At 48.0% G+C, this 12,542-nt stretch overlaps 1 long non-coding RNA gene across 1 annotated transcript in view; it reads left to right on the top strand.

Annotated features, from left to right (window-relative positions):
- The window catches only part of LOC120389168, a 29,115-nt gene extending 17,793 nt beyond the window's left edge, over nucleotides 1-11,322 (top strand). The window contains exons 2-3 of the long non-coding RNA XR_005590790.1: nucleotides 1,275-1,360; nucleotides 11,252-11,322. This is a non-coding gene — a long non-coding RNA (uncharacterized LOC120389168). The remainder of the gene's footprint in view (nucleotides 1-1,274; nucleotides 1,361-11,251) is intronic.
- The last annotated feature ends 1,220 nt before the right edge of the window (nucleotides 11,323-12,542 follow it).

Here is a 12,542-nt window from a genome sequence, read left to right as displayed (position 1 = left end):
CCCACAGGGAGGTTACAATCGCTGGCGCTTTTTAGCTTCTCCCAGTGGCCTAGGCCCTTTCTGTCGGCCCTACTGGCTTAAAGGGAAGGGAGATGCAGAAAGGGGCTTTCTCATGACAGCAGTTGCCAAGTGCAAAGACAGCCCCATGGGAGAGTGGGGGGTCAAGGTTAGGGTTGGGGGAGAGCTTCAGAGGAGGATAAAGGGGGCTCTGGGGTTTACAGGGGCAGAGACAGCCCCCTGCCTGGGTGAGACAGGAGGGCTCGGGGGTGTGTGTGTGTGAGAATCACAGCATCCGCCCCTTCCCAGAGTAAAACAGGGGGATCTGGGGTTGAGAGGGACAGAGTCAGCCTCCTCCCTCCTTGGAGGACTAAATAAAATTTCCTATTGCTGCATTTGCCCAGCCTTCCTTCAGCCAAATCACCCCCCACCCCCACCTGCAGCGAGCTGTTCTCAGCCACCCATGTGGCTGGACTGGGAAGCTCTTTCCAAGCTAGTGGCTGAGGCAGAGAGCGAGCTATGAGAAGACTCCAGGGGGGAACCCTAGAGCACTGGGGCTAGGGCTAGGTGGGACCTCACTTTGCAGCTCCTCTAGCCTGTTCTAGCTCAGGAGCGAAATCTGGCGTGAAGGGTTGGAGCCGGGTTTTCTCCAAGAAAAGCAAAAAAGCTGCAGCAGGGAGAGGCTGACCCCCTACTAGTGCTAGAGCGGCAGCACGGTCCAATGGGTAGGACAGCGGGTTGGGACTTAGGAGACTGCTGGATAACCCTGTGGCAAGTCTCTTCTCCCATCCTTTGTCTGTTTATGCCCTAAGCTCTTTGATGTATAGACTCTCTCTCCCTCCTGTCTACACAGCAGCGAACACAATGGGACACTGATATCACCTGGGGGCCTCTCAGAGCTAGTGTTATACAAATAATGATAATAGCCATCGTGGCTACACCACAGAACTCCTGTGTCTTCTGGGTGGGGGTCTGCTCATGCTGAGGCTGGGCAGAGCAAGCCCCGTTCCTTTCCCTTGTACCACGAAGTATCCTCCAGACAATCCCTTTGCTCATGTTGGTGGCACTGATACTCCGACTTCCCACTGCTTCCTTGTCCTGATGGCTCCACACACTTCTCAGAAGCAGGTTCAGGCACCAAACAGTGAAAGCCAAGCTGCATTGTGAGGATGCTCCCAGTCCTGCAGAAAGAAGAGGCGGCAGGAGGCTGGGAATTGGCAATGTTTGACCCCCAAACACGTGGGAGAGAAACTTACCTCCTGTTTTAATTCTTACAGTTTTGCTTCAAAGCTGGGATGTCCAAAAATCAGCTACGGCCACATACACGAGTTGAACTTCTATTCAGTGGATGACATTAAAGCTGGTAGGTCCAAAATCAAAAGGATGTTTTTTTTCCCTTTATTTCTCCCTGAAGAGTCTGTGTCATGTTCAGATCCTTTTGCAAAACATTTGTCGGTTCTCTTTTGTCTAAAGCAGCCAAAACCTCAATGCAATCTCTGGTACTACAACCCCAAGATCAGCCCTACAATAATAAATGTGAGCGTGTGTGTGTGTAGCCCAGCAATCTCATACACCCCTACACTAATAAACACGTGTGTGCGTGCAGCTCAGCACGCATGAGCAACCCTACATGAACAAACCGCTGAAGACAGAGCCCAGCCCTTGATGATAACTCCACATTATTGACAACCCACTGTGCTCATGAGACGTGTGCATGGATGGAGCTAGCAAAGAGCTTTCAGGGTCATGCTGATGAGGGGAAGTTTGTAACAACAATGCATTGATTCTAAAATTATGAGCTGTCTTTTGACAATGTCCTCCTAATTGCCATTCAGTATTAATATTCACAGACACATTTCCCAAAGCGTTCTGAGCCCTCCTTATCACGGCAGCTGCCTGTCTTTTGTATTGCAACTTGTGGTTTGCAGGAGTTTCAGACAAGCTCACAGTTCCTTCCAAGGGCTCATGGGAAGGTCATTTGCATAAGCCATGTCCCAATGGCTGACCAGGTCCCGGCTGAAACAAAGTGCTGCCTGATCAACACTCCCCCAGTCCTGATTCAGGAAGGCACTTAATGGCTTTCTTAACTTTAAGCATGCAGTTAAGTTCCATTGAAGACACTGGGGCTTAGTCACATGCTTAGGTGCTATCCTGAATAGGCATGTGTTCCTGGATTGGGGCCAGGCTGCGCAGATGTCCACGTAGGCTGAACGACAGCAAGCTGGGGGCAGGTGCTAGGCAGCCCTGCTGCTTCGTCCCTCGTTTGGGAGCTGCACCTTAACCTAATTCAAACCCTCACTATTAGGCTGCAGCAAACGTTACAAAGTGTAAACATTTGCTATGTCAACAATAGTGTGTTATCAAATCCCATGCCCATCAGATCCTATAGCATCTAGATACTATAGTGATGGGCACACAGGAAATGCCTTAGACCAGTGGTTTTCAACCTGTGGTCTGCAGACCCCTGAGGGTCCACAGACTATGTTTAAGGGGGTCTGTGAAAGGATATCATTACCATAGAATAGTGGTTTTCAACCTGGGGTCTGCAGACTGTATCTGAGATTTCCAAAGAGATCTGCAAATGAAAAAGGGTTGAAAACCACTGCCTTAGACGGACAGACAGCCCTACTAAAATGTCATGTACTTTTCTGTGTTTCCTGCTCCCGCTTTACTGAAGTACAAGCTACTTGTGTGTAAACAGAAGCTGTGTCCTCTCTAATCTGCTCCCTTGGCCTGAATGATTCATGCAGCCATGGTGCTATTCAGTAGCTGTGACAATACAATCACTTACCCGGCTATAAAGTGGGGCATCAGCAGCCCTGGCCTGCATATCACTGAATGGAGCAGTCTGATTAGAAAGGAAAACGCTGCTGTTTACGCACTTACATCCTAGTGCAATCACTAGAGATGGGGAAGGAAGTAACATTTAGCCCTGATATGGTGCTTCTCATCCAGAGCTCCCGAAACACCTTACCAGAGAGGGGCCATGACATGTCATTATCCCTATTTTACAAAGGAGCACAGACAATGCCCATGGCAATTGAATGGGATGTTTTTCAAATGTTCTTTTCTAAAACATCTTTCTAAATTGCAAACTTTTATCTATCATTCCAAACTCCTGACGAACCCCTCCCTGTATGTTCATCACGAGTTACAGTGTGCTTGCTTTTTGAGCATTGTAATGAAAATACCTGTTCTGCGCTTAGCGTGATGATTACGTAGGGATCTCGGCTAGCGTGCCTGGTGCTGTACAAAACCCAGTGAAAGACACTGTCCCTGCCGCAAGGGGCTGATGTCTCACATAGACCCCATACAACTTTACTGAAACAAGAACGAGAAGCCAAGATTCTTCTTTAGTCTGTCTCTGAGCTGAGCACAGGAATAGAAAGTGGGGGTGGGTGAGGCAAAGGGGGCTTTAACTCTCCTTTACAATCCCTGTGTTGTGGAGCCACTTGGGGACCATGCATCTTCCTCTGTATTTCGGGTCTCATGGGCCTTGGGAAGTTGAGAATAGCTGTAGCGCAGTGCGGTCCGCTTACCCCCGCCCTTCCTGACACCCCTGGGGGTGGGAGTTGGGCCAGCAAACAGCTGCTCCAGATGTTCCATGTTGGTGGCAGTGTTGCCACCATGAATCTCACACAATTTGATGTTTGCCTTAAGGCCCCTGCTATTGGAGTGAGGTGAGTACATGAGTCTCAGCCTCCATTTACAAAATAAACTGTAAGTTTCTAGTTCCTGTGGTTGCAGAGAAAAGCTTGAAAATGTGACCCCAAGTGTGGCTTAAAGGCTCCAACACCAGAAGGCAAAAGGAAAAGAATTTATTATTTACCTCCTCTCAAAAACCCTCCTGAATTTGAAGTTAATCACATGATTTTGGTGGGGGCCTGACTCATGATTTTGGAATGTTTGGGAAAAACCCATTCAGATCAGAAGTTAGAATAGCCTTGGGGCAGCTCCAATTTGTGCCAGCTGTTAATGACTCACAAAGGGCTGTTAGATCAGATGGGGCTCACCAGAGAGCAGCAGTGGTCTAAGCATTCCCCCTCCCTGTCCCCACTCCCCAACCCCATACTAGTTTGGCCCTACTGCAGTGTGGAGTCCCTTTCACTGGGAGTATTCCATTCCTGCCCCCGTTAGCGTCTCGATGCCTTGCAGCACGGAGAATCGTCACCGCAGTTTGTAAAGCTTGTCCCAAGTGACAGTGGTTCTGTAGCACTAAGCTGACACATCTGTGATTGCTTAGTCAGGGGTAATCAATTCTTTTTTGTCAAGGTCCAAGTTTCTTGGTCAAGGAATATAGTCAAGTTCCAGACTCCCAGAAAATAATACAAAAATAATAACAGTAAAGATGATAATAAATAAAAAGATTTTGCGATCTGTTCAAAAGCATCTGGCGGTCTAGATTTGGCTCCCGGCCTACCTCTTGACTCCTCTGGGCTTAGATTGTCAGTTCTTTCGGGGAGGGTCCGTCTTTTTGTTTTGTGTCTGTACCGCACCTAGCACAATGGGGTTCTGGTCTATGAGTGAGGCTCCCAGGCACTAATGCAGTACACTTAATAAATAATCTGTGACCGACTGAAAATGGAGTATTTGGCCCTAATAAATTATACTGATTAATTGATTAGCATGAATTATTTAACCTCCATGCTCCTGTGAAGTATTATTGTTTCCATTTAACAAATGGGTAAACTGAGGCATGGAGCGAGTAAGTGGCTTGTCCAAATCAGGGACAGAATTGAGAATAGAATCCAGGGATCCGACACCCAGGCCCCCTTGCTCTAACCATTAGAGATTTTCCCTCCCAAACAGTTGCAATGATTCGTGGATAGTCTGGGATGAGCTAATATGGCCACTGCGGTGCCTGAGTGCTTGTCCAAAAGGCTCTTGGCTAGGTTTTTCCATCTCTTGGGGCCACTGTATTGGAGCGGATGCACAGACTGGACTGCTCCCATCACTGCCAGATTCCTTTCGGCAAAAAGCTTGTTCTCAAAGCAGGCACAGAAGTGTCGGAAACACCTCTCAGGCCCTGGAAGTGGCCATGTCAGTTTTGTTCCAGCCGGCACACCCAGCTGTGAAGGAGCCCAGAGCCAGCGCCTGTCTGAGCAGGCACAGATCAAGTTACACTTTCCACACACAGCTGGGGGAAGAGAGAAATACAGGTAAAAATGAGCAGGAACCCTGGGGTGGATTCTTTCCAACTCCTGGGACTCCGTGAGTTACAGCTGCAAGGTGTTTGCTCTGACCTAGGAGATGAAAAGTTGAGGTGTCCTGAGCAGGTTAGTTAGGTGTGACTGCCCAGGTCAGAGTGCAAGACCAACTGTGCCTCCTGATCTGAACAAGGACCTTGTAATGCAGCCTCAGGGCAGGTTACAAAGAAGGCGTTACTGAGTATTCATGAGGCTGAGATAGACAGAGGAGAGACAGCTGGCCCAGGGAGGATGGCCTCTCCGGTGTCCACATGAGGGAGGAAATCAGAGGCAGAGTTCAGCATCTGAATGGGATTAATTTGAGGGTGGGCTCTTCTAAAAGCACATAAAGGGGGAGCATCTAGACAGATGGAGGAGAGGGACTACAAGGCCAGATCTGGCTCATGCTGTGGCCTCTTTTTGCCGCACTGGAGAAATCCATAGTTGCCCAGCTAATGTGGGGACAGGGGACAGTGAGGGGAGTGGTCAGAGCACTGCTGCTCTCTGGTGATCCCCATATGATCTAACAGCCCATTGGGGGCCATTACCAGCTGGCATAAGTTAGAGCTGCCCTGAGGCTGCTCTAACTCGTACTGGGGGATGAACTGGCCCCCAGCCTCAGAGAAAGGGTATAAGGTGACATAGTCACTTTTGCACCCCCATCCTGGCCAAGCACAGCTCAGCTGGACCTGAGGCTCAAGGGCACACACTCCCCACCCTGGACACTGGTTTAGCCTCCTATTTTTGCATTAATCGGAAAAATAAAATTGGGGGGGGGCGCAGAACTGTTCCACTGCAGTTGGCTCCCCCTGTTGGGAGCCTCAGAAGTGAGGCCAGGGGCAGGACTGCATAAGCCCCACAGGCTAAGTACACTGAGTGAATAATGTTTGGGAAGTGAAGGGAGCCTGCGTTATCTCTGTGTGTGCTATGCATGTTCTGTTGATAGAGGCCTTGGGCCAAATTTTTAAAGGTACCTAAGTGCCTGAAGATGCAGATAGGCAGCTACTGAGAATTACAAAAGCACCTGAGCAGGTTGGGCAAACTAATGGGAATTAGGCACCGAGGTGCATTTTAAAATCCCTGCAGATGTCCATCTGCATCTTTAGATACCTACATGCCTTCAAAAATCTCGCCCCTCGAGGCTCCAGAGCTGTCAGATCAGTATGAAATTCAGCTGCACGTACAAAGTGAAGACATTAAAATTCTGCCCCATTGTTCCCATTCCTGTTGCTGCCATTTCATTTTTGTCTCTTCACTAGCAAAGCTCTACCTGATTTAAAGATTATTCTTACCAGAGGGAGGAAATAACAGGAGCATTCAAGCTTTTGCAACGACCAGACCTGCCTCTTATTCCTGACGTAACATCTCAGATCAGCCAACACGTCAGAGAGCAACGTTCTCTGTTTAAAAATTGACCATAAGTCTCAAAGTACAAGCCAGAAATGAAACCTCTCTTTGGCCAAATGTTTCATGGAAATTCTTACTCAGCAAATATCTCCTCTCAACCTTAATCTCTGTGGCCATGAGATTAGTGATTGGCAGGCAAGATCAGCGTTAATTTTGGGGCACTGGCTCTATGATAGGAAAGGAAATAGGGTCCAGTGGTTGGGGATCTAGCCTGGGAGTTGAGTCCCAGCTTCAGTGTTTATTCCACCTTACTCTATATAACCTTGGGCAGATCACTCAGTCTCTCTGGTTCCTCATCTGTAAAATGGGGATAATAATTCTGTGGGTCTTGTGAAGATAAACCCATTAGATGGGGCTCAGACACTGGGATAATGAGGGCCATAGCAGTACCTAAAATAGGTAATATAATGGGGGAAAGGAGTGTTAGAGGCAATGAGGGAACAAAACCCATCAAAAAGCATCTGAACTTCATCTGTCTTAAGGTTTTCTATTGTGCGCCCCCCCCCCCATCACTGAAGCTTCTTAAATGCTGTATAAGTCTTTTGGATCTGCACTGCAATGACTATAGTCAACTTCAGAGGATTCTGCTCTTTGCCTGTCCCAAGATTATGCACAGTTGGTTTGGGTGTGTCTGGAGTTTTAATAAGAAAGAAAACTTGCTGTTGTGAGAAACCTCTGTCACAGAGGAGGATCCTGCAATATGTTCTGATGTCATCCAATAGCTCAATCCATGGTCAAGCCCCCAGAGACGAGAATGCTTTAGCTTTTCCCCTCACACTCCTTGTCCTGGGTTTTGTCAGCTGCTTTGTCCCAGATGAAGCACTTTGGTCTTGGATGGAGATTTGGTCATTGATGTAGCTGGGTTTTGACCCACTGACGGTTTCGGAAATCAGACTCATCGCCTTGAACTGTCAGCAGAATTGATTGGGAGCCAGGAGGAGGGATTGGTGCACAGGGGTGATGTGCTGTCAGGGGCTGGTCTCACTGAGGGGTTGGGCTGCTGTATTCTGCACAAACTGGAGCCTATGCATTGCTTATACTTTCAGCCCCAGATAGAGTCAGTTACAGAAATCCAGTTGGGGTAATGAATGCATGGATCATTGAGAGGGCCAGATCCTGCTCTGAGAGGAAGGGCAATATCCTCTAGCAAGCTCCTACTGGAAGAAGCTGTTCCCACTGCCTGGTCAACCAGGGTTAGTAATGAGTCCAGCAGGACTTCAAGGCTTTGCACCGCTGTAATAAATAAGGGGCAGATGCCTTTAGTGGGAGGGGAGGCCAGTGTCCTAACTCGTGCCAGGAAACATTTTCCCCTCCCAACCCGGCATCACTTTGGTCTTGCTTGGGTTGAGTTTGAGCCAGCGGCTTTTTATCCAGACACTGATCTCCTGTAGGCACTCTGACACCCTTGCAATGGTCTTGGCTGTGTCTGCAGAAAATGAATTACACAGCTGGGTATCATGAGTGCATTGCTGGCAGTGGAACCCACAGCATCACACCACCACTCCAGCCGCTGCTTGTAAATACTGCAAATGACTAGGCAGGATAATCCTCATGGGACTCTGCAGGGCAGGGCTTTTGGGGTAAGAACTGCAGTTCCCCCCCCCCCCGTCCTCTTGTAGTGTTGTGCTGACTACTCCAGCAGTAGAAGGTCAGCAGTACCTATAGTTCACTCCTCTACCCAGTGCCATGACTATAAACGGAGAATGTTGATTAGGACATTAACAATAGACTAGCAGGGGGGAGAGCCAAGCTGACCCTTGTGAAAAGGCCTGAACAAAATGAATACACCTTTACAGCACTTGGTCTCTTGCTCAGCAATGAGCAGCACTAATCACAGGGCTGGGTACAGTTATTATAATATGGGATTCAGGCCATAACTATAAAATAAGACTGATGTAATGGCTGCAGTTACTACATGGGCATTTTTGTCACCCTCTAGAAATCATCCGAAAAAGGGTGTTTTCATCCCTCATTTCCCTCCCTAGCACATCTAATGGAATAGATTTCCCTGCAGGCTAATTGTTATTCTATTGCCTCTCTCTTCATAATTATTTGGACAACGCCCCATAACTGAGTGCAAAGATATTTTCAAACTGGTTCAGTTGCCACTCGAGGAGGGGAAAGATGTGAAAAATACAATCACTTTTTGGAAGGCTCATGAGTCATTAGCAGTTTGAGCCGGCAGCAGAAAGTATTTAAAAAAAAAAAAGCCCTAATTAGGGATTAGCTTTTCCCCTGCAAAGTCCAGTTATTTTTAAATTGGTCACATGCACGTTTCATGACAAACACCACGTTTGTTCTGCTTGTACACCCCAGATCTGTGCAAGGTGCGGTTGGTGGGGCTTGTTCCCACGGGCCCGCAGCAAAAGCTTTGGGGGTAGAGTCCCTCACAGCTGCTTCTCTCAGATGTGAATTTCACATAGAATCATTGTTTCCTTTGGGACTGGGCTGCTCTTGGAGGGGCCAGGTTGGCCAGGAAATCCATCCTTGCGGAGCCAGCCTTGCAGTCCTCTGGGTATAGTGATGAGGTTTCCTCTCATACCACAGTAGTTAAGGTGGAACAAATTGCAAGTGTTGCAGGGGTCAGTAACTAGGCCACAGACCTTTTGGTGTAAGGGAAGGAGAGATGAAAGGGGATAGGTGCAGTGTTAGACCTTACTGAAGGGTGAGGGTAAAGACACCGTAGCCCCTAGATAACATTAAACATGCCATGGAGTAAACAGGCAAGCCAAGGAAAAGGCCAAAACTAGCAGCAATCAGAAAATATAGTTTACTTCAGTCATAGTTTAGATCTAAGTAAAGATGTGAAGAAGTTTAAGAGGAGGGACAGTGTGGGTGGAAGAAAATTGAAGTTTGCGAATCAGAGCCCTGCTCATGAGGAAATCCAGGATACACAGTCAGTATTCACATTTCCAGTCCAGAAGCCTTTTTGTTTATTTGTTAAGCAGCAGCAAGACACTCAGCATTGTACAAATCACAGAATACACACCCTAAGAACTGACCATGTGAATGAAGTAGATACAGTAAACAGATATGTGGATAGAAAATTTGTGTCCGCATCCGATCAGCAACGTGCAAGAACGGTCCGCAGATATCTACAGATTTGCAGGGCTCGACAAACACGCGCTAGGAGACAGGTGCTAGTTTCCAGAGGGTGAGGTTTAAAATCCTTCTAGCCATTTCTAGAAGTTGGCAAAAGTCATCAGTATTTAGGCAGACCATTTTGAGCCTCTAAGAAAGATTGCATTTTAAAGAGCAATCAGGCAGCCTACACAGTTTGAAAATACATCTGCACAATAACTTAAACATGGATAACTTGTTTGTCACATAGCATTGTAACACAGAAAATTAGGTTTCAGAGTAGCAGCCGTGTTAGTCTGTATCCACAAAAAGAACCGGAGGACTTGTGGCACCTTAGAGACTAACAAATTTATTTGAGCATAAGCTTTCGTGGGCTACAGACCACTTCTTCGGATGCAATGAAAATTAGCTTCTGCTTTCTTGCAAGGTTTGCAGCCCACCCCTTTGTTTTAACACAATAATATTGCAAGCTGCAGGCTGACAGGATGTATGGCTAGCCATTACAGTGTATCATGTCAAAGATCTGCCAACTAATAGCTCTGACAAGATGCATAACAGCTCCTTCAGTGGCTTTAGGATGCATCATTAGGAGATGAATGGAATCTTGAGAGCAGAGGATGATTCAAGCAATCCTCCTGGCTCGCATACACAACACTCATACTGCAGCTATTTTGGCAGCCTGCTTTGACATTCCCCTTCCCCTAAATGTTTTGTCTGTCTGGGAATGTTTGTGTTTCTCATGCATAGGTGGATGCATGAGAGTTGTAAATTTGTCTGGGATTAAACACTATCTCCCGTAAATATTTATAGGGCTCTCATCACCACAGTATCTGAACACCAGCTTTGGATCCACCCACTTATAATACTGACAGAGACATACACAGTTTAAATATCAGAGTGGTAGCCGTGTTAGTCTGTATCAGCAAAAAGAACGAGGAGTCCTTGTGGCACCTTAGAGACTAACAAATCTATTTGGGCATACGCTTTCATGGGCTAAAACCCACTTCATCAGATGCATGCAGTGGAAAATACAGTAGGAACGAACGAACACACACACACACCCCATGAAAAAATAGGGGTTGCCATACCAACTCTAACGAGACTAATCAATGAAGTGGGGCTATTATCAGCAGGAGAAAAAAAAACTTTTGTAGTGATAATCAAGATGGCCCATTTCAAACAGTTGACAAGAAGGTGTGAGTAACAGTAGAGGAAAAAGTAGCATGGGGAAATAGTTTTTAGTTTGTGTAATGACCCATCCACTCCCAGTCTAAACTCTGTTCTGCTAGGTGTGGGCTTTTTGCACCTGAGAGGCGGAACTTTTCTTACTTGTTTTATAAATACAGACTAATAAAACTGCATCAAACAATTAAAGACCCAATATCTGTTTATTTTCCAATTGAGACATATACAACAACCAGGAGCTTGACACAAGGCATTTACTGGGAATGAATGACCAACAGAGGGTTAATGACCCTGCTCACATCCAGGCTATCAGTTCCCCAATTATGCTCAGGAAGTGTCCCCTTTATTAGCTTTGTCATTATTCATGAAACAATAAGACTGTGCTTTGCTTCCAGGATACATCAAGTTTCAGGACTTCAGTTCAAAGCACCAGTGTGGTACCAGGCTGCCTGCAATAAAAGGGGAAAGAACAGTCATGAAATTGGAAGTAATCTCTCCCTCCTCTTTCCCTTGCACTGATTTTATGTTATTGTATATAACTTGCACCTCTTCTGAAGATCCTGTACAGCTCTGTAAGGTGAATTGTGAAGCTTAAAATGTTTTTACTTACCATCTTTCAGATAGTGAAACTGAGGTACAGACTTGCCCATGATCACACAAGAATTCAGGAGTGCTCCGATATCCCCGATTGGCAGCAGATTAGATGGAATGCCCAATCTCTTGCTTTAACCCTTAGACTACACTGCTGTCCAAGACCTCAGTAGTAGAACCCAGGACTCCTTACTCCCAGTCCTCCAGATGTAAACTCAGAGTGCCAACTCTAACCAACAGACTCCACACTCACTTCCATTTTAATGCGGTGGCTGCTGGGGGTTTTAGATTTAAAAGAACTGACCAAACCCACCACAGCTAGAATGCGAGATGAGGTTTTTACAAGGGATGCTGGAAATGCCCCCAGGCTCCCACGTGATGGGGCTCAGGAGCCAATTTTAATAATAATGCGAAGGGAAAAGTTAAATAAAAAGCGATGAGTATTTCGTTTAAAGATGACCCCGTAATCAAACGGGCCCATCTCAATGCAGACACCCCCCGCCTCCAAACACACACCAGGGCAAGCGCGTGGGGAGGCAGAGGGGAAGGGAGAAAGCGCGGGGAGGAGATTACATCCTGCCCAGAGCCAGGCACTGCATCCTGCTGGTGTAATCCTCGCCCCTCCGCTCCCTTCTAATCAGACAGTCACAATGGGGCCTTTCTCTCCCCAGCCTGCTCCCGGGCTCCGCAGAGCAGGGGTGGGGGGGTTGGCTCGGAAGCACGATGCCCCTCCCCAGATTAACACCACCCCCCATTAACCTGCCCCCTGCTGCCCCCCCCCATACAGCCCTCCTCTGCCCCACGCACCTCCCCTTCCTCGGGGGCTGCTCAGCTTCCTAGCCCCACACCCCCTCCCCTTGGGGTCAGCCCCCTCCCTCCTCTAGCCCACCCCCGCCAGTCCCACCGACCTGTTCCCCCTAGGCCGCCGCCGCCGGCTCCTACCTGCCGCCGCCGCGCTCCCTGGCAGCGGGCCGGGATGGGCAGTTCAGCCCGGGCCCCTCTCCGGTGCGCCCTGCGCGGGGTGGGGAGCGCACTCCGCGGAGCGTTCGCGGAGCCCGGGGCCGGGCAGCCGGGGAGGCGGAGTGAGGGGCCGGG

The sequence above is a fragment of the Mauremys reevesii genome, linkage group 23 (assembly GCF_016161935.1).
Source record: "Mauremys reevesii isolate NIE-2019 linkage group 23, ASM1616193v1, whole genome shotgun sequence".
Classification (NCBI taxonomy): domain Eukaryota; kingdom Metazoa; phylum Chordata; order Testudines; family Geoemydidae; genus Mauremys; species Mauremys reevesii.
The sequence above is the reverse complement of the archived record's forward strand: the minus strand, read 5'-3'. Positions and strand labels throughout refer to the sequence as shown.